Consider the following 25703-nt stretch of genomic DNA (forward strand, 5'->3'; position numbering starts at 1 on the left):
CTTCCTAGCTATGGAGGTGTGCTGCACCTGTGATCCGAATATCTGTGGCTCTACCCGGACGATTTCCTCCGCCATGACCCTGAGCTCCTCCTCAGAGAACCTGGGGTGTCTTTGCTGTGCCATGGGGTGGTGTGGGTGATGTGTGGGTTGGTGTGTGTAGTGATAAGTGGGGTGATATTTACTGGTGTGTTGTGTGAGGTGCGTGGAAGTTCTGTGGGTGATGGTATTGTGTGCCTGTGGATGCTTGGTAGAGGTTTGTAGTATCTCTCTCTGGCCTTCTTTCAGTATGTTGGTCGTAGGGGTTTGTGGGTGATGTGGGTGTGTGTTTTATTTTGTAATGGGTGTGTGGGAGTGGTGTGTGTATGTTTATCAGGTGTGTGTATTTCGAATTGTCCAATGTGGCTGTGTTTTGTAAGAGTGTGTATATTTTGAGCGTAGTGGTGTGTACCGCCAATGGAATACCGCGGTTGAAAGACCGCCGCGTGGATTCGAGGGTCGTGATAGTGTGGGCGTATTTCTTTTGGCGTGATGGTGGAGGTTTTGTTTTTGCCAGTTTATCACTGACCTTTGGTGTGGCGGACTTGTGTGGGTGTCTAAATTTTGGCGGATTCCGAGCAGTGGGTCATAATGACTGTGACGGAATTCCGCTGCCGCGGCGGTGTATTAGCAGTCTTCTGCACGGCGGTAAGCGGCATTTACCGCCAATGTTGTAATGACCCCCATACTGTCAAACAGCTATAAGGGTTCTGCAGGGAGATGAGTGTACCCACCCAAAAGGGGTCTCCAGAAAGGAGGACTTTCAAGTGGCGCTGAGGGCCTGGGCAGAAGCCCATTTAGAGGAGGATGCTGAGGAGGAGCAGCCAGAAGATGGCCTCCCAGAGGATTTTTTGTCATCAGTGGGTGATGTTCCCACTGCAATTGTGCCCCCTTCCAGACCAGGGAGCAGTGTCTCTGATAAAGGCCTGACCTCAGAGGAAAGAAGAGAGGAGAGGGCATTGCAATTGCAAATGGCAAGACTGAAAATTGAGGCTCCACAGGAGGAAAGAAGGGCAGAGAGAGCCTTGGCTGAAAATAAACTTTTGTTGGCTCATGTACTGAGTCTCAAGGAGCTGCATCTCAAGGCAAAGCAGTCTGAATCCAGCAGTAATGGTGGCAGCATACAGACAGGACCTGCTGGAGAAAAGAAGGTTTGTATACCCAAAAATGTGGTGCCCAGTTTTGTGGTGGGAGATGACATAGATAAATGGTTAGCTGCTTATGAAGTTGCACTAAGGGCTCATGAGGTTCCTGAAGGGCAATGGGGTACAGATATATGGAGTTATGTGCTGCCATTGGGGAGGGACACACTTCTCACATTGGACAGACCAGATCAAAACACATACTCACTTCAAAAAGCCATTTACTTGCCAAGTTTTGGCTGATGCCTGAGAAATACCATCAGAGGTTTAGGGACAGCACCAAACTATCCACACAAACATGGGTAGATTTCTTTGACTTTTCCAGTAAGGCACTGAATGGGTGGGTGTGGGGCTGCAAAGTAGATGATTACACAGGATTGTATAATTTGATTCTGAGAGAGCATATGCTCAGTATTTGTTTTACAGAGTTGCGCCAGCACCTAGTAGACAGTAAGCTGACTGATCCCAGGAAGCTTGCTGAGGAGGTGGACCTCTGGACTAGTACCATAGTGTCCAAAAAGGTATATGGGGGGATACCCACAAAGGTGGTCAGGGTTCCCATCAGAAGAAAGAGGGGGGAGAAAAACTTAAAAACAAGGAGTTCTCAAAAGGCCCCCAAGATAGTTCCCAAGGGAGTAGTAGTAACCAGTCCCGGTCTGATTCTCAAAAGAAAGGTTTTACTGACCATAAGACAGGGAGGTTTGTACCCCACTGTGCAGAGTGCAATAATTATGGGCACTCTGAGGGCAACTCCAAGTGCCCCAAGAGGGCACAGCCCCCCAAAGGAGGGCAGAAACCTGGGTTGGCTAGCGTAGCGCTCGGGGAGGAGGTGGTCCCAGACAGTTTTGGGGAGCAGACAGAGGTGACTCTAGTGACCCTGGGGGATGCAGAGATGGTGCCAAAAACCAACATGCCTGCCAATACTTCCAAGTATAGACAGTGGGTCACCATCACTGGGTAAAGAGTGGAGGCTCTGCGTGACACAGGAGCCAGCATGACTACTGTCAAGGGTCAGCTGGTGTCAGCAGAGCAGGTCATCCCAAAAACATTCCACCAAGTCATAGTCGCCGACAATCGTGAGAGCCACCTACCAGTAGTTCTGGTTCCCTTTAAATGGGGGGGGTCTCTGGTACTCTAAAAGTAGCTGTGAGTTCTTCCATGCCTGTAGATTGTCTGTTAGGCAACGACCTTGAGCACACTACCTGGAAGGAGGTAGAGCTAAGGTCCCACTTGGAAATGTTAGGATTGCCTGAGTGGGTCTGCATGACCACACGGTCCATGGCTGCCCGAGAGGGAAGTCAAGGGTGTCTGCAGCCTAAAACAATGGCCCAGACAACTGCCAAGAGGAGGGGCAAGGGGCAAAGGAAACCGGTCCCAGAAGTTCCCGCAGTGGTTGACGGGGTTCCTGAGGAGGAGGCCCCCGAGCCAACTGGGGAAGACATTGCTGCCCTAGGTGACTTGCCTGAGCTTGCTCGCTGGCAAGTTGAGGGTGGGGCCACCAGGGAGGAATTCTGCAAAGCACAGAAAGAATGTCCCACTCTAGAGGGTCTGAGGAAGCAAGCCTCAGCCTAGGCAGCAGGTGAAGCCTCTGGCGACCACCACATATATTGGGAGAATGAGCTCCTCTACAGTGAGCCTAAGGTTCCGGCCATTGGGGCAGCGCATGCGCTGGTGGTCCCCCAGTGTTACCGGACCTTCCTACTGGTAATGGCTCACGACATTCCCCTGGCAGGACATTTGAGGCAAGACAAGACCCTTGCCATGCTTGTCACCCACTTCTATTGGCCCAGAATGAGGACAAACTCAGATACGTTCTGTAGATCCTGTCCTACCTGCCAGGCCACTGGTAAAACAGGAAAAAGGGTTAAGGCCCTCCTGATTCCACATCCTGTCGTTGGCACCCCCTTTGAAAGGGTGGGCATTGACATTGATGGTCCATTAGACCCCAAAACTGCCCTAGGCAACAGCTTCATCCTGATTTTGGTGGACCATGCCACCCGTTACCCAGAGGCAATCCCTCTGAGGACCGTAACTGCACCAGTGGTGACCAGAACTCTGATGGGGATATTTACCTGTGTGGGATTCCCAAAGGAGATAGTGTCTGACAGAGGCACTAACTTCATGTCTGTATACATGAAGTCTTTGTGGGATGCGTGTGATGTAACCTACAAGTTCACCACGCCCTATCACCCCAATCCAATGGTCTTGTGGAGAGACTCAACAAGACCCTGAAAGGCATAATCGCAGGCCTCCCTGAGGCGTAAGTGGGACGTCCTCTTACCATGCCTTCTCTTTGCTTACAGAGAGGTAGCCCAGAAGGGGGTAGGGTTCAGTCCCTTTGAGCTCCTCTATGGGCACCCTCTCAGGGGACCCTTAAGCATTGTCAAGGAGGGGTTGGAGAAAGCTCCAAAGGCACCCCCTCAGGATGTGGTCAGCTACAACCAGATGAACCGCTTCTGGAAAGTGGCCAAAAGTAACCTTGAGGCCAGACAAGAGGTAATGAAATGCTGGTATGACTAGAAGGCCACCCTGGTAGATTTTCAACCTGGAGACAAAGGGGGTTATTCTAACTTTGGAGGAGTGTTAATCCGTCCCAAAAGTGACGGTAAAGTGACGGATATACCACCAGCCGTATTACGAGTTCCATAGGATATAATGGACTCGTAATACGGCTGGTGGTAAATCCGTCACTTTTCCGTCACTTTTGGGACGGATTAACACCTCCTCCAAAGTTAGAATAACCCCCAAAGTGTGGGTAATGGAGCCAGTAGAGCCTAGAGCTCTCCAGGACCGCTGGTCTGGCCCATTTGAAGTGAAGGAGCGGAAAGGGGAGGCCACTTACCTAGTGGACCTCCAATCCCCTAGGAACCTCCTAAGGGTGCTCTATGTCAACCGACTGAAGCCTCATTTTGAGAGGTCTGAAGTCAACATGCTTCTGGTGACAGATGAGGGGGCGGAAGAGGAGAGTGAACCTCTCCCCGACCTCCTCACTGCCAAGGAAGGTGATGGGTCAGTGGAGGGTGTCATTCTCTCTGACTCCCTGACCCTAGACCAGGGAGGGGGTGGCTACCAGTTACTGGAACAGTACTCCTCCCTGTTTTCTCTCACCCCTGGACGCACATCCATGATATTGACACGGGAGACAGTCCCCCTGTAAAGAACAAAATTTACAGGTTGTCAGACAAGATGAAGACAAGCATCAAAGAGGAAGTCTCCAAGATGTAGCCTCTAGGGGTTATTAAGAAGTCTAGCAGTCCCTGGGCCATCCCTGTGGTGCTGGTACCCAAGGCTGCTGCCCCCGTTGTCAAGCCAGAACTTAGGTTCTGCGTGGACCACCGGGGTCTCAATTCAGTCACCCGGACTGACGCTCACCCCATCCCCGAGCTGATGAGCTCGTAGACAGGCTAGGCACTGCCAAATTCCTCAGTACTTTTGATCTCACATCAGGGTACTGGCAGATCGCCTTGACTGAGGGGGCTAAAGAGAGATCAGCATTTTCCTCACCTGAGGGCCATTACCAATTCCGGGTGATGCCCTTTGGGTTGAAAAATGCCCCCGCTACCTTCCATCGGTTGGTTAACGGGATCCTAGCTGGCAAGGATGCCTTCTGCGCAGCCTACCTGGACGACATTGCCGTCTACAGTGACAGCTGGGAGGAACACCTTCTCCACCTCCAGGAGGTGTTTCAGGCCCTGCAACAGGCAGGCCTGACCATCAAGGCCAGTAAGCGCCAGATTGGGCAGGGTTCCGTGGTGTTCTTGGGACACCTAGTAGGTGGTGGTAAGGTGCAGCCACTCCAGGCCAAGATTGAAACTATCAAGGCCTGGCAACCACCTTGAACCCAAACAGAGGTGAGAGCCTTCTTAGGCCTCACCGGGTATTACCGCAGATTTGTCAAGGGCTATGGAACCATGGTGACACCCTTGACAGAACTCACATCCAAACAGCAACCTAGGTTGGTGGCTTGAACAGAGGCTTGTCAGAAAGCCTTTGACTCCCTGAAGGAAGCCATGTGCACGTCCCCCGTGCTCAAGGCCCCTGACTACTCCAAGGAAGTTATTGTGCAGACAGACACTTCAGAGCATGGCATAGGGGCGGTCCTAGCACAGCTAAACGAGGAGGGCCTAGACCAACCAGTAGTCCTTATTAGCAGAAGACTATTACCACAGGAACAGAGGTGGAGTGCTATTGAAAGAGAAGCCTTTGCTGTGGTCTGGGCACTGAAGAAGCTGAGACCATACCTGTTTGGGACTCACTTCGGGGTTCAGACAGACCACAGGCCCCACAGATGGCTCATGCAAATGAGAGGTGAGAATCCAAAACTCTTGAGGTGGTCCATTTCCCTACAGGGGATGGACTTTACAGTGGAGCATCGCCCAGAGGTTGACCACGCCAATGCTGATGGTCTCTCCAGAATCTTCCGCCTTAGCGATGAGAGCTCCCAGGAGGTTGGGTAGCTCTCCCCACTTTCAGCTGGGCGGGACATATGTTAGACCTGACAGCCTTAGGGTGGTCACCCCTAACTTTTTGCCTGCCTCCCTCCACTTTTTGGACACTGTTTTTGCTGGTTTTTAGACTCTGCGCACTTTACCACTGCTAACCAGTACTAAAGTGCATATGCTCTCTTCCTTTAAACATGGTAACCTTGGATCACACCAAATGGGACTATTTGATTTACTTGTAAGTCCCTAGTAGAGTGCACTATATGTGCCCAGGGCCTGTAGATTGAATGCTACTAGTGGGCCTGCAGCACTGGTTGTGCCACCCACTTTAGTAGCCCCTTTACCTTGTCTCAGGCCTGCCATTGCAAGGCCTGTGTGTGCAGTTTCACTGTCACCTCGACTTGACATTTAAAAGTACTTGCCAAGCCTAAACCTCCCCTTTCTCTACATATAAGTTACCTCTAATGTGTGCCCTAGGTAACCCCTAGAGCAGGGTACTGTGTGGGTGAAAGGCAGGACATCTACCTGTGTAGTTTACATGTCCTGGTAGTGTAAAACTCCTAAAGTTGTTTTTACACTACTGTGAGGCCTGCTCCCTTCATAGGCTAACATTGGGGCTGCCCTCACACATTGTTGAAGTGGTAGCTGCTGATCTGAAAGGAGTAGGAAGGTCACTTTTAGTATGGCCAGAATGGTAATACAAAATCCTGCTGACTGGTGAAGTTGGATTTAATATTACTATTTTAGAAATGCCACTTTTAGAAAGTGAGCATTTCTCTGCACTTAAATCTTTTTGTGCCTTACAATCCACGTCTGGCTGGGTTTAGTTGACAGCTCCTTGTGCATTCACTCAGACACACCCCAAACACAGGGTACTCAGCCTCACTTGCATACATCTGCATTTTGAATGGGTCTTCCTGGGCTGGGAGGGTGGAGGGCCTGCTCTCACACAAAGGACTGCCACACCCCCTACTGGGACCCTGGCAGACAGGATTGAACTGAAAGGGGACCTGGTGCACTTCTAAGCCACTCTTTGAAGTCTCCCCCACTTCAAAGGCACATTTGGGTATGAAACAGGGCCTCTGCCCTACCACCTCAGACACTTCCTGGAGAAGAAACCTGAACCAGAACCTGCACCCTGACAACAAGAACTGCTTGGCTGCCTAAAGGACTCACCTGACTGCTTTCTACAAAGGACTGCTGCCTTGCTGTTGCCCTGCTGTCTTGCTGATCCCTTGCTTTGCTGCAGAAGTGCTCTCCAAGGGCTTGGATAGAGCTTGCCTCCTGTTCCCTGAAGTCTCAGGACCAAAAAGACTTCTCTCTTGCAACTGGACTCCTTGTGCGACAAAAAATTTGACGCACAGCTTGTTCCGTAGTGAAAAATTCACTGCACGCCGAACCGGAAAGACGCCGCTCGACTTTGTGAGGAAAAGATCGACGCGGTGCCTGCGGTGCGACCGGAACTTCGACGCACGTCCCGCCTGGACAATGCTGCCCGACTTCCAGAGGGGAAATCGATGCAGTGCCTGCCGTGAGGGAGAAAATTCCACGACCAGCCCACCGGAACGACGCGCAGCCGGTCAACAAGCCCAGGATTCCACGCACAGACCACGGGGCGTCTGAAAACCCCACGACCCACAGAGGAGACCGGTCCGTGCGCCAGAAATCAAAGCAACGTCTTCCCTGCGTGAAAAATAACGACGCAAGTCCGTGTGTGAAGGGGCGAAACCGAAGCACACACCGTTTTCCACGCATCTCCTCCTCTGCGGCCCTTTGCGACGATTTTTCACTCCAAGCCAGGTACTTTGTGCTTGAAAGAGACTTTGTTTGCTTTTTAAAGACTTAAGACACTTTATATCACTTTCCAGTGATATCTTTACAATCTCTTATTGCATCTTTTATCGTTTTGACCTGCAAGTATCCAGATAAATATTATATATTTTTCCAAACACTGTGTGGTGTATTTTTGTGGTGCTATATTTTGTTAATGTATGATTTATTGCACAAATAGTTTACACATTGCCTTCTAAGTTAAGCCTGACTGCTTAGTGCCAAGCTACTAGAGGGTGGGCACAAGATAATTTGCATTGTGTGTGACCCACCCTGACTAGAGTGAATGTCCTTGCTTGGACAGGACCTAGAAATTACAGGATGTAATTAAGTATACACGCTCAGATTGATTTCACCAGGTCAAGCCTGCTGACATTTAACAGGAGAAAAAGGTCCAGCAAATACCATCAAATATAGATTTTGGCCCAAAATACATACGTATTCTGAAGTTTATTTAGAATAATCTGTTAGTGTTCACATCACGATTGCGATGGCAGTTGAAAACAACACATGTATTTTCTTAATGAAGTTGTCTTAAATTATTTTCTGCTGTTTTAAACTTGATTTCTTCAAACCTGGTCCATATTGCCTCAGAATGAAGACTAGTGGCATTCTGTCTCCTATTAAAATATCAAGCCTTTGCTCTCCCTTGTGAAAGACATTCAAAATTTAATTTTGCTCTGATTCTGGTTTAATAAAATATCTTGGGCCACATTTACATTTGTCAAACACTCTGGCCCTCATTACAAGGCTGGCTGGACCCAGCAGTAAAGACTGACACATTGCAAGTTGTGGGGTTTGGCAGAAGCCAAACCTCCACAATGCAACCTTGCCCGTCGGTGAGCACTTCCAGACTGTCGGCAGGCCTCAGCCTGCCGGTCGGATTACTAGACTGCAGACCACCCTGCCATGAAAACCCTGGCGGACACACACCAGATGACTGGAATCCCTATTCGTGTCACTGGCACACACATGCACACATGTCCCCACACCTCCCAACCAGTCCAAACACTTACAAACCCCCCACCCCTCCACAAACTTCTAAGCACCCCCCAACAGTACACATCCATCCAAACGCCTGCACTCACACTGACATACGCACACCCCCAATCACACATATGCACCCCCTCCGCAAACATTCACACTTTCATTCCCCCACCCCCTGCACCGCATTCATACACTCACCTACTCTCCTCCTTCACTCACACAAACACATGCAGACACGCACCCACAAACACCCTCCCACCTCCCCATCCACAATCATTCACACCCGCACCCCCTCCACGCATGCATACATTCACACCCCCCTCCGCATACACAGACTTGCACACATGCACCCACATTTGCACACATACACGCACACACCACACACATGCACCCAACACTCCCCCCCCCCTTTCAGAAGATCACTTACCTTCTCTGTTGAGGAGGTTGTCCAGTAGGGGATGGATCCTGGCAGTTTTGCACTGCCAGCACCACCACGTCAGCAAGACTCTGCAAAGCCGTATTACAGCTTGTAATGCAGCAGGGGGAGTCTTGCTGCTGTAGCGGTGCTGGTGATGGAACCGCCTCTTCAGAGTCAGACTTCCGCCCATAAATGGCCGGAAGTGTGCCAATGACTCCTAATAAGGCAGTCTGCAGACAGCCAGCACTGGCAGTCTGTTGGCTGCAGCGGCTTCAGCAGTCTCACAAAAAGACCGCTGAAGCCGTAAAAAGAGCCTGCGACTGGTTGGGCCCATGTAGCATTGAAAATGAATCCTCGTAACTGAAAGTAGATTTCTCTTGGCCCTCATGTTGTGCATGTATACCAATCAGTTAATGTACAAGTGTCACATGAACACTTTTACATAAATTACCAAAAAAGAGATTTCCACTGAGACAGCTGGTAGTCCTGCCAGAGGACAGGACAAGAATTCCCCTTACCTTTTCCTAGATTATTGCTACCTGGTCTGTGATTTGTGTTGATGGAATGCCCTTACTGGCCAAGGGTAGTCCCAGACATGTGTCCCTTGCTTACTGTTCCATAGGATCCAATCTACACCTCACTGATGAGACCTAAATATGCCAAAACCAGTCTGGAGTTGTACTGTGTTGCTTTCTAACAGGAGTTTCTCAGGGCAGTTTGGAGATGGACTGTTGCCAGGAGGAGTAAGGTCACTATGGACTGCCATAAGGCAGGCGTCTGTGTGGAAAGGCACAGAGTGCAAAAATCAATGGATTGGAATGCTACCCTCAGTGATTACCAGTAGTTAGACTATTTGCAAGCACTCCTCCCATCACCATTTGAGTTCCTGATGTTATACCCAGAGGGGCTTATTTACAAGCCTCTTGCTCGACTGGTGCGTCATTTTTTTCCCATATACAAAAAGTGACGCACCGGAGGCGCAAGGGGCTTGTAAATAAGCCCCGAAGTGCCCAAGGGTATGTCCAGAACTTGGTCCCTTGCTCACTGAGCCATAGGATCCAAAATGGCATTGGCTAATATCACTCTTTTCGTGACAATAATAACAAGGATGTAGACAGTATAAAGAAAGCTAATTTGTTATTAGTTGGTATTCTATTTTCTTACAAAGCATTTTCCACCAATCATTTGCAGCTAAGAAGTCTGATATTCTTAAAGGTGAAGTATAGCAATCATATACTTATTTTTAGGAGGCATGTCATCAACTTTCGCTTACCACATATGGTTTGTCAGGAATGGTGATGCAATACTCCAAATCAGCTTGCAACAAGACGATTTTAGAGAAGGAAAAGCTCTCTCTCTTTCTATAGATGGCTGGCACTATTATATGACGGCACACCAACATCGAACTACAGGACATATTTACTTGCCCCTAGCCCCCTGGAGCATCACTTTTTGTTATGCTTTGGTGGCGCTGTGCACTGTGCCATATTTACAAGGTTGCACTAAGCCACTTTCTGAGGCTTAACGCCACCTTGTAAATATTGGCCCTCCGATGCAGTTTTCTGCAGCAGAGGGGCGTGCAATGGGTGTTACTGTGTGTGATTCACTGAAACACCCATTGCTTTTTGACACTGCCACAGATTTGCAAGAATTTGTAAATCCGTTGCAGTGCCAAAAACTAACGCCGCCCCAGGGGTGGCATTAGCATGGCGCAACGCAGAGAAATACTTTTATTTCTCCTCGTTTTTGCTTTTTCGATGTGTGCTGCATTTTGCAGCTCACAGAAAGATCAAAACGCCATAAATTATTGTTTATGTGCAGGAAGGTGTTCCTTCCAGCACATAAACAGTCATTCAATAATTAAGATATTTACTTCTATGTGTGCTACAATATGCAGCACACATAGAGGTAACAAATTCCCACTGTAGATTGTTTATGTGCATGAAGGGACATCTTCCTGCACATAAACAATCATTCCTTCCAACGCAGACACCTTTGCACTATGGTGCAATGATGCTTGTATTTATTTTTGTAAATACTGCGCATCCCTGTGTTTCAGAAGTGATGCAGTGCGGCGCTGCCAATTTTGGTGCAGCACTGCACCACTTCTGTGTAGATATGTCCCAATATCTCCCAGAGACCCTTTAACTCTCATATTGTTTGGAGACAGTGGTGGCTATTCTCAATTATTGGATATATCTTTCCTGGTGTTTCACGGTATCTGTGCAAAGTAATTACCATTCAATGCTGCAGCCAGGGAGTGTATGCAAATTCAGGATCGCCTTTGGCAAAGAAGAGTTTCTTCTCTGGAATTTTGTTGGAGGGCATTTGGAAAAACAGAGAATAAATTGGAAAATCACACTTTTGACTTTGTACATTGGTCAAGATTTTAAAGATTGTTTCATTTAACCTTTTTTTAATGGAAAAATACAGATTTTATTGATTTTAGGAATAGAGCATGGCCGTAGGGCCTCACAATTACAGAAAGATTTCAACAGAAATCTTTCCCACAAAGAACCACAACACCAGAACCTTCATATTATATTGACGTCACCCGCTCAAATAACATACAGTATAGAAATACCTAGAGGTAGACAATGTATAGCATCCCCCGCCCCATTGCTTATGGTATATGTCAATAATGTCTCAGTTCTGCATCAAGCACGGAGTCTGGGGAACAGACTGGAGCCAAGATTATGCCCCAGTAGTTGGCCCTCTGCTGCAATATCTTGAAATATTTTTGAGGGCAGCCTCTTGCCTTAAACACCGCTTCCTCCAGCCCATATAATGATTAGTCCTGGGCTTCTGGAGTCCAAGGGAGAGGAGTGATACCACCTTCAATGCTTTGGCTATATCTCTCTTTGCCAGAGTAAGGCCTAGGAATAATAATTGTTGTTTATATCTGTTGTCCCCTATATCATCTGTGCAGTGAAGATGTATTAGCTTAGGGGTTAGTGGGATGACCCAGGAGAAATGATCACCCCTAGGCAGGATGTCACCCCCTCCAAAATCGTGTCAGCTGCATGCAGCACCACACTGTATGGTAGAAAGTGCCCTCGTTGGTTCCGCAACAAAGGCAATCTGGGGAGCTGATCACACCCTGTTGGAGTGTAGTTTTTATAATCAATAATTAACATGAACTGCTTGCAAATGAATGTGTAATGAAGCGGCACAGAAAGGGTGATACACTAAAAACGAATGTACTCGTTTGAAATGTGCCCACGGGGGGTGGCCGTCAATGTATATGTACGATGATAAACGAAATTGACTAATAATGAATTATTAATCTACTAATGTATGATTCTGTAGTAGTATTAATAATTATATGTTAAGGTTTTGCTAAATTAATCACTAGGCTTTAATTAACAAGAGTCTGGGACTAGCAGCCTGGCCTCATATTAAATGTGTTTTCTAACGTACAATGTGCTGCCTCCCTGAAGGACGCGAAGCTGTACTTTTCCAAAAGTTAGAGATGTGTGTAACCGTAGTAAATTCTTTCTCAATGGACCTGACATGCTCAAGGAGACATTCTTTTTGACTGCAACAGTTTAATTCGCAACAGGTACAAGGTCTCCCAAACTGGTAAAGACAATAGAGCTACTGACTGATGTCGTGCGTGTAACTTTTTCTACCTGTCATTTTACCTGATGAAGACGTAAACCACAGGAGCCAATGAACTGCATGAGAACTGTCTTAGGTAGATAATTTTAGTAAGGTGACTACTAAATCATTGGATGGAGAGAATGGTGTGCTGGATGCTGGCCAATGGGAAATTAGAGACTTGTCTGGCAAATTCAATTTAACAGCGTGCCACAGGAAGAAATGATCCATTACTGGATTTCTGTCCCTGCCCTTACCTGTTATCCTGAGAGACTTTGTCTTATTCAATCCTCATCCTGCCCTTTTCTGATATTTACTTCTCCTCCCTATGAGGGAAGAACTTTGCTCTGTATGCTGAGACTTTGCTGTTCTATCCTGGCTGATGGTGAATCGACTATTGTCCTGAGGTACCCTCCATACCCATTACGGAGGGTAACTATATGATAATGAAATTGTAATTGTATGTTTGCCTTTTCTTTCTAGGTACCAACTGCTCTTTTGACAGAGTCTATAGTTCAGATCTTTTCTAAATTTGTGTTGCTAAATTGTTTTGCATGAAGCCCAACATGCTAATTCGAGATTAGTTAAGGAGTCCCTAACATTGGGTGCAAATAAACAAATGACGGAATCTTTGCTTTGTTGAATATCGTGCTATTGATACTCTGCTAAAGTTGATACATGCTGACGCCGTGTTTTGTTCTAACGTTTATAATTTTCGCTCTGCTTAAATCTTATTCAAGTTGCCACATTATAACACAGTTGATGTGTTTTCTGGTGTTGAGACTAATAAACTTGCTAGTAGAGTGTAACCAATAGGGAATAAATCTTATAAATCTTACTAAACTTGTGTGGTTATTCATGGCTGAAAAGTCATGCTGCGTTTCAAATTCATATTGATGTGATTAACTAACTTGATCGATTTGTTACTGTGAATATTGATGAGGTTATTGATTCACTGATTGTCATGCTGATTAGTTATCTCATCTTGAGGTGTCTTCAATCAGGGTCAAAAGATTAATTGGCCTAAGACGAGTCCCAGACTAAGTAAATTACCTAGGAATGGATGCGTTGCCAGTTCTAGTAGCAGAGGACTGTTTCGGGCCTTTGGGGGCCCCAGGACAAGGGACCATTGTTTAGGATTGTTTTTGAAATAATGCAAATTGGAAAGATGATGTTCCCCTAAGCCCCAAATGACGTTCCCGGGACCCCAGAGCTTGCTGAAGTGAGTTGGGTATGTTCTCGGCGTTCTAGTGATGTGTGAGTGGAGTAGGATTTGCTCTTGCACAGCTTATGCATACCGCAGGTGAATTGTGAGGTCTGTGAGAATTTTAGGCCAGGTGATGTTTTAGTAGGAGTGTGCGTACTCCACGGTATGAGAGTAGGGAAGTCGGAGAACTTCATGTGGCGCTTTGTGCTTGAAAAATTGTCCATGTGGTTGTTAGTGATGTACGGACCCTGGGTGGTCTAAGACTCCGGAGTATACTGATAAGTGTATGAGACACTTGGTTTATGTTGTAATTTGTGCGGTTTAATATGTCAATCGGGCGTGGTTGACAGGTCAAGTTTGAATCATAGTGTGTGAGTGAAAACTTCGATGGAGATTTGGCAAGTTCTAAAGTGCACTGGAACGAGCCATTGACAAGTCGAGAGTAGAATTTGAGGGTCGAATTCTGCTTGCGAGTGTGGGATCTGAGAAGGAGAGAGTAGCGGCCGAGGCTTCAAGTGAAATCTCTGTAAAGTTCTGAAGTGATTGTGTTACCCTTCCTGTAGTAAACCGGCAAATGTAATTTTTATTGTTAAAGTGCTCGCAATATATTGCATTCGTTTTTGCGTGAATAGAGAGTGAGGAGGACAAGCCACAGGACTTTGTCAGCCGCCGTGTGTGTGAGTGTGATTTCATTGGAGCCACGCTGGGATAGGTCAGTTAGTGAGAAGGGTCGCGCACGGATTGGCAGCCGTCCTTGAGAGGCAATTGGTCGATAAGGTAGGTAAAGGGTGTTCTAGGAATTAAAGTCACTTCCTGATTCAGTTATAAGCGAAATAAGAGACGAAAAAAATGAAGTTCTTCAAGGCTTTAAAGAGCGCTTTGAGGGGGGATGTGTACATTACCGCGAGTGTGGGGAGCCTACACCGCCAGAGGATACTCCGGCTTATGCCGTAATGGAGGAGAAGGGAGTCACGCCATGCCTTTGGCTAAAGCAATGGTGCAAATTAACAGAGAAAAATGGGCGTTTCCAGAGAATGGGACATAAAACATAGGGGTCCTAGAGAATTTGCGGAAGACATTAAGGCCCTCATTCCGACTCTGGCGGGCGGCAATAGCCGCCCGCCAGGCGGGAACCGGCATTTGGCCGCCATGCGGCCAAAATACCGCTTCCCGCATTCCGACATTCCTGCTGGACCGGCGGGCGCTAGCCAAGTTAGCGCCGGCCGGCCCAGCGGGAATGGGGGCCGCAACACAGGAGCCGGCGGTGTTGAGAAACAGGCTGGCGGTAAGGGGGTCAGAATCCCCAGGGCAGCGCCGCTTGCAGCGCTGCCATGGCGGATTCGCCCAGCCGGGGCAAAAACGGCGGGAAACCGCCGGCCCCGGTTTTCTGACCTCGGCTTTACCGCTGCGGTTAGAATGGGCTTGGAAGCACCGCCAGCCTGTTGGCGGTGCTTCCGTCATTCGTGGCCCTGGCGGTCTTGGACCGCCAGGGTCAGAATGACCCCCTAAATGAGCAAAAGCCGCCTCCGAGGCCAGCACAGTTTGAGGCGTTAGCAATCTGGGAATTAATGGCCATATGACAGAGGCAACAAAAGTTTGAGAGGAGAATGAGGAAAGCAGATAGGATGTAGGAAGTAGAATGTGGAGGAGAGAAATAATAGATGGGGTCAGGATGTTTCCGGCAATCACTCAAGAAGCCGACACACAGGGAAGAAAGGCCACTTGTAAGATAGACAAGGGCTCTGGCAGGCAAAAGGGGACTCAGAAGTCTTAGGTGGATGCAGATGATTCAGATGATGATGAATTTCTTAATCAGTTGTTACATGATCGTCCACCGCCATATGCCATGAATGACAACAGACCAAGTACTAGTGCGGGTCCTGTAAATTCGACACAGAGTCAGGGAACGGAGCATAATCAGGTAAATGCAGTCACGACACCAGCTCCAGTGCAGAATAATGTCAGTGTATCCACTGCATCAGGGATGCAGGCACAGTGGCAGCCACCACCAATTCAGAGGCTCTACCCTGATGTCCCAGTATTAGAGACCACTACGAGTATGATGGTGCCGCCAGGTCAAGCCTATACGAGATAAAAGTTGGTACAGATGGAGCCAACTCCACTTCTGCTGCCCTAGCCGCAGCAACAGATGGTTCCGAGTTATACTTCTGTCACAGGACCGCAGTCAGTCACAGCACACGGAATGAACCAGACTAGGGGAGTTAATGTTCGCCAGGGTTTGGGAAGCAGGCGGGCGCCAGCTGCTATATCTTTGCCACCCCTACCCCTGTATGCACAGACAAAGCCTAGTGTATGTGACCAAGGGGTAATGACCCAGGAGGTGATTAGAGGAGGGTTTGCAGGGAACTCCCAAGGGATGACCCCGGGAGAACAGTTGCCAGAGAGATCTAGGTCCTTGTTGGATTTCAGTCCGATTGGGGTTCCTCTAGAAACCATGAGACAGGCTGGGTTGGGACTACTAACCCCACAGATACCCAGTACGAGCATGTTGCTACCTCCAATGATACAGGCTGGCAATATTTTGTTGCAAGGTCTGACAGCGCAACAACTGAATGAATGGTTAGACAAGCTGAGTTCACCGCAGACTACCCCTGCGACAGCAGAATGGACCTAGAGAGAGAAATATCTGAATTTTGTGAGGTTGGGCGTGAAAGCAGCTGAATTAGTTAAAGGGAGCATGGGGTGAACAGGCTAGAGTCATACACTGAGGCAGAATTGAGGTATCTGTGTCCGAAAATAACTAAAGAGGTGAGAAAGGTGCACCAGAGGTTGGCAAATCTAGCAGACAAGTATGGCATAGACCTAGACAATACTAAACATCTAAAGAGAAGCTACAGATTAGACTTCGAGCCTAAAGATTTTGGTCACATGAGGTCTACGGGGATGAAGGCACATCTTAAAGAAATACTACAGAGTGCTCAAGTTTGGGGAGCATTATAGAAGTGGGAAGGCAGATGGGCAAAAAAGAGAGATAAGAGGAACAGTGACTGCTTGGAGCAGCAGCCGCAGGCAAAACCAGTGCCAGATACCAGTACCATAAAGATGTTACCAATGAGAGAAACAGCTGGAGTGGTTTTTGTCCACGTACCATGGTCCAGAGATGACATTCTGTTCTTCACAAATGACTTCCCCAGACTGAGGGAGAAACCAATAGAATGGTATCAGCAGACAGATATGTTTGTGAAGCTTGCGAAATGCCTTTGGGAAGACTTGAATACATTGTTTGAGATCATTGTTCCTGTCAATTTGTGGCTCGAGTGCAAGAGAAGTGTTGACTGACCGACCGCAGAACCGGCAAGGGATAGGGCTACGGGAGCACCCTCTCCAGAAGTGATGAATTTTTACTATAAGGTAATTGAGTTCTTGAAGCAGGAAGTGTCGCCGCAGAATATTGATTGGCAAAAGATTGATCGAATGGCACAAGAAGGTAAAGAGTCGATACATGCTTACTATGAGAGGTTGTTGAAAGCATTCAAGCATTACAGTGGTACAGAAGTCATAGAGCCGAAAGACATAAATCACCTTGTGTTTAGGTTCATTGAAGGTGTGAGACCAGAAATTAGTCAGATGATTAAGAATCATTTGATTTGCTGGCAAGCAAAGCCAATTGATGAGGTGTTACAGTATGTGAAATACTGTAGTGACGAGATTGAACTGAAGCAGAGAAAGTTAAAGGAGAAAGTGATGGTGATTCAGATTAAGGCAGCGCAAGCAGGGATGCAGGGAAATGGCATACAGCAGATGGTTTAACAGCCGCAGGGACATGGAATATTTCAAACGCAAACGAGAGGTAGAGGTCGAGGAGGTTTTGTGAACCACGGTCCAGATTTGAATACAGTTGTGGTACAAATTGATGTACAAGGGATGAAGAAGGTGTTGCCATTTCACACGTGCGGGGGCGTGGGACGCTGGAAGCGGGAATGTCCGATGATGGTGCAGGAGGGTGCGGTTCAACAAAGCAATGATGTTGGTGGATTTCAAAATGTGAAGGGACCAAGAATGAGGGGTCCTAATCCAAATTTCCAGAATAACATGGTTCAGATGCAGGGTCTTCAACCCAGGCAACAAGTGCAAATGCCGGGTATGCAACCAGTGAGATGCATACAAGTGCAACAGCAGATTCCCATGGTACCTAGACATCAAATGCAGTTGCCGTTGGCTCCAATGGGACAGCAACAGGTGATGCTTCCTCAACAGGTCACAAGTCAAGGAAAGGGTCAAAATAACACAGTACAACAGTTCCCATTGCGTGGTGAGAATGGAATCAACGATGATTGGTCGGATGACTGCTCAGATAGTGAGGAGTGTAGGCTTGCAGCGTCAATAGAAGTAGATCAGAGGGGACCCTATGTGCAAGGGAAGGTGATGGGTCAAAAGGTATCATTTCTGGTTGACACAGGAGCTACACGCTCTACAGACACGAGTGCAGAAGTTCCGAAGTTGCCCCTTTCAGGACGCACAATAAAAGTAGTAGGAGTGGCAAATCAGCTCCTGACCAACCTGATTACAGATCCGGTTCAAGTCCAAATTGGTACCTTTCAGGGATTGCACAGGTTTGTAGTCTGTGATTCAAGTCCCGTGTCCCTACTGGGAAGAGACTTAGGGGGTTATTCTAACTTTGGAGGAGGTGTTAATCCGTCCCAAAAGTGACGGAAAAGTGACGGATTTACCACCAGCCGTATTACGAGTCCATTATATCCTATGGAACTCGTAATACGGCTGGTGGTATATCCGTCACTTTACCGTCACTTTTGGGACGGATTAACACTCCTCCAAAGTTAGAATAACCCCCTTACTGTGCAAGACGAGGTGCTCTATCACCTGTTCGAATGAGGGAATGGAGGTGCAGATGAACAGTGATGATGAAGGGGATGATGGTCAAATTTCAGAGCCTGAGACAGAGAATACAGATGAAGAGTACCCTTTGATACGTTTTTTCCCGATGTTCACAATGACTGACCTGCCCGCAGACCTGCAGGGGACGGTCACAGAGAAAGTTTGGGACTTGACTGGAAAGGAAGTGGGACTGATAAAAGGAGTGGAACCAGTTAAAGTAGATGTCAAACCAAATGCTGTGTTCCCCCAGGTACCACAGTACCACATGGCACAGGATGTCCTTGTTCAGGTGACGCAGATAATTGCAGACTTCGTGAAACAGGGGATCTTGAAGGAAGTAAGGAGCAGCCCATGTAACTCACCTATAATGGATCTGAGAAAGCCCTGTGGGAAAGTCTGAATTGTTCAAGACTTGAGAAAAATCAATGACATAGTGGTGAAGTGTTGCCTAGTAGTGCCAAATCCAGCTGTGAACATGTTTCAGGTTCCATGCTATGCAGAATGGTTCTCGGTTGTCGATTTGTCCCAAGCGTTCTTTTCTGTGCCTCTACATGAGGACAGCCAATTTCTCTTCAGTTTTAAATTCCTAGACAAGGTCTACAGCTGGTGCAAATCCCTCAGGGTTTTTCGGAGTCACCATCTATTTTCAACCAAATCTTGAAGAAAGATTTGGAGTAATTGGAATTGCCTTTCCAATCGACTCTAGTGCAGTACATTGACGACTTGTTGATTGCCTCCAAAACAAGAGATGATTGCAAGTACGATACTATTGCCTTATTGGACCACTTGGGAAAGAATGGACACAATGTGTCCCTAAAGAAGCTGCAGTGCTGTCAGAAAGAGGTGAAATATCTAGGCCATTTGATTGAGAAAGGGTCGAGGAAGATATCTTAGGAAAGAGTGACTGCCATATTACGCCATATTACAGATGAACCCCCCGACATCCAGGAGAGATGTCAGGATGTTTCTGGGAATGGTGGGCTACTGTCGTCACTGGATCCCGAATTTCTCCATTATCTCCAAGCCCTTGGTAAGACTGACAGCTAAGGAGTTAAGGATGGCCCAGATACCCTAACCATGTCAGAGAAAGAGATAAAAGCGTTCATTGAACTGAGGAAATGTATGTGCAGGGCTCCAGCTTTAGGTATGCCTGATAACACAAAGCCTTTTGTCCTGTTTTGTCATGAACGTGATGCTTGTTCCTTGTCTATCCTGACCCAGGTCCATGGAGGTGCAAACAGACCAGTAGCATATTTTTCAGCTACTTTGGACCCAGTCGCAGCAGCCTTACCGGGTTGTCTGCGTGCAGTTGCAGTAGTTGGTCAAAGTCTCACTCAGTGCGAAGGCATAGTGATGGGACATCCCTTAACAGTAATGGTCCCACATTCAGTTGAAATTCCATTGACTCAAACCAAGACCCAGCACATGACAAATGCCAGACTGACCAAGTATGAGACAATTATATTGGGGTCACCAAATGTGTCACTAAAACGTTGTACTGTATTGAACCCGGCAACTTTGCTTCCAAATGAGAATACAGATGTTGATGATGCCGAGGAGGTAGAACATGATTGTCTTGAGGTAACAGAACTGTGCACCAAACCGCGACCTGACATTAGAGACACTCAATTGGAAGAAAATTACTACATTTGATGGCTCATGCCTGAGAGACTCAGTTGGAGTGCTGAGAGCTGGATACGCTTTGTGTGCAATCACTGGTATCTTAGAAGCATCCTGGCTTGAAAGAGTATACTCTGCCCAAGTGGCTGAATTGGTTGCTCTTACTAGGGCATGTCATGCTGCTGGCAAACTGAAAGTGACTATCTACACCGACAGCAGGTATGGATTTGGAATTGTCCATGATTTTGGCCAACTATGGTCACAGAGAGGTTTCCTGACTTCCTCTGGTACTCCAGTGAAAAATGGTGAAAGAATTAAGGAGTTGTTGCACGCGATTCAGTTACCTCTTGAAATTGCCATGGTGAAATGCAGTGCTCATTTGAAATCGCAAGATTTTGTTTCAATGGGAAATGGATATGCAGATCAAGTCGCAAGATTTTGTGCATTGAACTGTATATCGTTCAAGGATCAGTGGGAATTGTTACCTGAAACAGAAAATGAGACATGCACAGGTTACACATTGAGGGTGGTTGACACAATGGAAGAATTAAAATTGTTACAGGGATGTGCCAGCAGAGAGGAGAAACGCTCTTGGCTCCAAATACAGTGTGTACAAAGACCAGATGATTTGTGGGTTTCAGACGAAGGGAAGATGATTTTGCCGAACAGTCTTTTGTCTCAGTTTGCAAGGTTTTACTATGGTCAAGCACATATTGGGAGAGATGCCATGTTCAAAATTGATTGGTTCAATCCAAAATTCAGACAAGCCGCAGAAGTAATCTGCCACCGCTGTCAACAGATGAATGCAGAGAAAGGGACAGTGGTGAATTTGAGGCACATTGGAAGAGCTGGAGGTCCATTTAGCAGAATGCAATTGGATTTTATTGAGATGCCTGTGTGTGGAGGTCTGAGATACGTGTTGGTGATTGTGTGCATTTTTAGCCACTGGATTGAAGCATACCCTACACGTAGGAATGACAGTCTCACTGTAGCGATGTTGCTGCTCAGGGATTTGATACCATGTTTCAGGTTTCCGATCTCTTTAGAATCAGATAGAAGAAGTCATTTCAACAATGAGGTGGTTAAGCTCTTGTGTGCAGCACTAAACATTGAACAGAAGTTGCATTGCAGCTACTGCCCTGAAGCATCAGGACTAGTGTAGCAAATGAATGGTACCCTGAAAAATAGAATGGCAAAAATGTGTGCAGCTACCAATTTGAAATGGCCCCATGCATTGCCCTTAGTGTTGATGTCAATGAGAAACACACCCAACAAGAAAACAGGACTATCTCCTCATGCAATTCTCATGGGCCGAGCTATGCGATTGCCTGCAGTACCTGCAAATGCTCTTGTGAATATCACAGGTGATATGGTATTGGACTACTGCAAGGGTCTGGCTGACATGGTACCTCTCTTTTTCTCACCAGGTGGAGGCAACCACACTGCCACCGATAAATGATCCAGGTCATAATCTGAAACCTGGTGACTGGGTTGTTGTCAAGAAACATGTGAAGAAGTCGTGTTTGGAGCCACGTTGGAAGGGGCTGTACCAAGTAATACTAACAACCACTACTGCTGTGAAATGTGTGGGAATTCCAAACTGGATACATGCCAGTCACACAAAGAAGGTGACGTGTCCAACTGATGAGGAAATAGAGTTGGTGAAAATAACAACCAAAGAAAAGGAAGTCTCAGGGCCGGAGAGTAATCAAAGAGGAACTGAGACTGAAGGAGAGCCCGTTGAGGACGGCTTGGTCACTCAAACAGCGAGTGAGATCCAGAGGGGTGACGGTGAGCCTATATCAACTGAGGCACCAGGAGAACCGACCCAAAGAGAGGTTCTCCCAGAAGCAGACGGATACGGGTTTGAAGTCGAACCCCTGACAGACCCAGAAGGCGAAGGAGTTGAGGCTGAAGGAAATCAGAGTGTCCAGACTCCTCCTGAGCTGCTTGCAGGTCCAGCAAGAGACGACACCATATGGCAAGAGGAGGGCGCTGAGCAGCTGCAAGGAAAGTCAAGCCACCGGGAAACACTGAAAGGAGATAAGTGTCCAGAGTCGTGAGTAGTAAAGGGAAAAGTGGTCATCGATGAAACAATAGAGGAAAAGGTTGATACCACAAGGAAAGAAGACTTGAGTGAAGGAGAATTGCAGGGTGAACGCAAGTTGAAAAGAAAGAGAATAGCAAACAGGAGATACGCGGGTCCTGAATGGGCTTATGCAACATCAGCTGAGTGGCAGCAAGAGTTCCTAGCATTTTGTTTTGATTGAGAAGTTCCAGGTCAATACTATGGTACCTGAGGTTGACCACGAGGAAAAGAGACTGTGTTAAGCTGAAATTGGATTAAAGAAACCTGAGGAAAAAGACTGACAAATTGCCAGATGTGTCACTGTTAACTTGAATTGACTTTTTGAAAAACGATTATGAGAAGCTGCTAACCGGATTGACAAAGACCCTGGGAGCGAATGAAAAGCTGTAAATTTGTGCTAAAGAAAGACTTTGCTTTCCCTTGCTGAAGAAAAAAAAGAAAAAAAAGGGAGAGAGAGTTTCTAGCCATCCTCAAATTAGTTGTTTACCCTTATAGCACTTTACATTCTGATTCTTTACAGATCATGCCTAGCACGGGAGATGATGATGAGGGGAGTAAGCGTTGTAAATATTTGGGTGTTGCTTTGGGTGTTGTGGGTGTGATATTCATTATAGCTTTGTTTGTGGAGATGCGATTGGTGGATGAGAATGAAGCTAACAATGCTACAGTTTCTGAGACTGCTACACTAACGCCTTGGGAGAGGTTTGAGCAAGATACGAAGTATCTGCATGATGAAACGAATGCAAAAGGGGAATTGTCTACTAATGTTTTCTATCGCTTGCTGAGTGAGTATGTTGAAACTATGGAGGCTTGTTATGTGTGTACACAAAAACCTATGGGATTAGTTGTAGTCTGCTATTAACGTGTTTCTATAATCAGGAAGAAGTGCAATATTTTTACTCTAACTATGACTTGGTGTTCTCTTATGTGCCTATTATAGAAGATTTAAATAGTGTAGCTAAATATTATGCCATAAAGCTGATTAAAGGGCTCTTTGAACCTAGAGTAGCGATTAGTACATCATATGCATACCGCAATAACTTGACATGCTTGCTTACACCCGTAGAGAAAATCTTTCTAGATCACACTGAAGATAGGAGAAGGGTTTTAAAGGGGAAATTAGGAAAGGGCTTGCAGCAACGATCCTTTCTTAGCAACAGCAACAATGGAATTAGGGAACAAGGGAAGCTAGCTTTAGATGCGAAACATGTAGGTAGGCTTCCAAAGGGATGGTATGGGACATGTTACTTGGGAATAGTTTTCCCAAAGATTTACCAACTAGATGATTGAAAGAAATTCCCGAAAGTGACTGAATTACTTCGTACTAGACAAAAGAGAGAAACTGCTGCTGGTGTAGTAGGAGACATATTTGGAGTGATAATTCCTTCAGTAGGGGTTGTCCTGAACTCCGGAGAGGGCTATGACTCTTCAAAACAGGCTTGCTTTAGACATTCTTTTAGCGAAAAGTGGCGGGGTCTGTAAGATGCCTAATGAGCACCACTGCTGTGCCTACATACCTGACAATAGTAATGAGATTAGAAGTATGCTTTCTAACCTAACAAGAGATAGTACAGATTTGAAGGAATTGAAAGAACCAGGGGTTTGGGAAAAGGTTGGACAGGGATTTGCACATGTGGGAAGTTGGTTTAGTAGTCTTTGGCACGGGATATTGGGAAAATTAATACAGGGAATAGTGATTATTTTGGCTTGTTTATTTAGACTGTGGTTATTGAGCAACAATAACAAAAGGGCTAAAGCAAAATTGGCAAAACGTAAAGCGAGGAGGAAAGAAAGGAAAAGGGAGAAAATGTTCAGGGCAAAATATGAAAAGGCAAAACGAAAGGAAGAAATTGAAATGACAGAGATAAAGAAATGACAAAGTTGTTAAGGAAAGGGTTGTGTGATGACAAGAGTCATCAGAGGAGGGATTGTTGGAGTGTAGTTTTTATAATCAATAATTAACATGAACTGCTTGCAAATTACTGTGTAATGAAGCTGCATAGAAAGGGTGATAGACTAAAACTAATGTACGCGTTTGAAATGTCCCCACGGGGGGTGGCCGTCAATTTATATATACGATGATAAACAAAATTGACTAATAATGAAGTATTAATGTACTAATGTATGATTCTGTATTAGTATTAAGACTTATATGTTAAGGTTTTGCTAAATTAATCACTAGGCTTTAATTAGCAAGCATCTGGGACTAGCAGCCTGGCCTCATATTAAATGTGTTTTCTAATGTGCAATGTGCTGCCTCCCTGAAGGACGCGAAGTTAGAGATGTGTGTAACCGTAGTAAATTCTTTCTCATGGGACCCGACATGCTCCAGGAGACATTCTTGTTGACGGCAACAGTGTAATTCGCAACAGGTACAAGGTCGCCCAAACTGGTAAAGACAATAGAGCTACTGACTGATGCCGTGCATGTAACTTTTTCTACCTGCCATTTTACCCGATGAAGACGTTAACCACAGGAGCCAATGAACTGCATGAGAACTGTCTTAGGTAGATGATTCTAGTTAGGTGACTACTAAATCATTGGATGGAGAGAATGGTGCACTGGATGCTGACCAATGGGAAATTAGAAACTTGTCTGGCAAATTCAATTTAACGGCGTGCCACAGGAAGAAATGAGCCATTACCGGATTTCTGCCCCTGCCCTTACCTGTTATCCTGAGAGACTTTGGGGGTCATTCTGACCCTGGCGGCCGGTGGCCGCCAGGGCCACCGACCACGGGAGCACCGCCAACAGGCTGGCGGTTCTTCAACGAGCATTCTGACCGCAGCGGTTCAGCCGCGGTCAGAAGCGGAAAGTCGGCGGTCTCCCGCTGACTTTCCGCTGCTCGTTTGAATCCTCCATGGCTGCGGAGCGCGCTCCGCAGCCATGAGGATTCTGACCCCCCCTACCACCATCCTGTTCATGGCGGGAAAGCCGCCATGAACAGGATGGCGGTAGGGGGGGTCGCGGGGCCCCTGGGGGCCCCTGCCGTGCCCATGCCAATGGCATGGGCACGGCAGGGGCCCCCGTAAGAGGGCCCGCAAAGTATTTCAGTGTCTGCCTTGCAGACACTGAAATACGCGACGGGTGCCACTGCACCCGTCGCACCTTCCCACTCCGTCGGCTCTATTACGAGCCGGCATCCTCGTGGGAAGGGAGTTTTTCCCTGGGCTGGCGGGCGGTCTTTTGGAGACCGCCCGCCAGCCCAGGGAAAAACTCATAATACCCTCCGCGGTCTTCTGACCGCGGAGCGGTATAATGGGGGCGGAATTCTGGCGGGCGGCCTCCGCCGCCCGCCAGAATCAGAATCACCCCCTTTGTCTTATTCCATCCTCATCCTGCCCTTTTCTGATATTGACTTCTTCTCCCTATGAGGGAAGAACTTTGCTCTGTATGCTGGGACTTTGCTGTTCTATCCTGGCTGATGGCAAATCGACTATTGTCCTGAGGAAGAAGACTGATTCTGTATGCTGAC

This window comes from Pleurodeles waltl, chromosome 2_2 (genome assembly GCF_031143425.1).
Source record: "Pleurodeles waltl isolate 20211129_DDA chromosome 2_2, aPleWal1.hap1.20221129, whole genome shotgun sequence".
Classification (NCBI taxonomy): Eukaryota; Metazoa; Chordata; class Amphibia; order Caudata; family Salamandridae; genus Pleurodeles; species Pleurodeles waltl.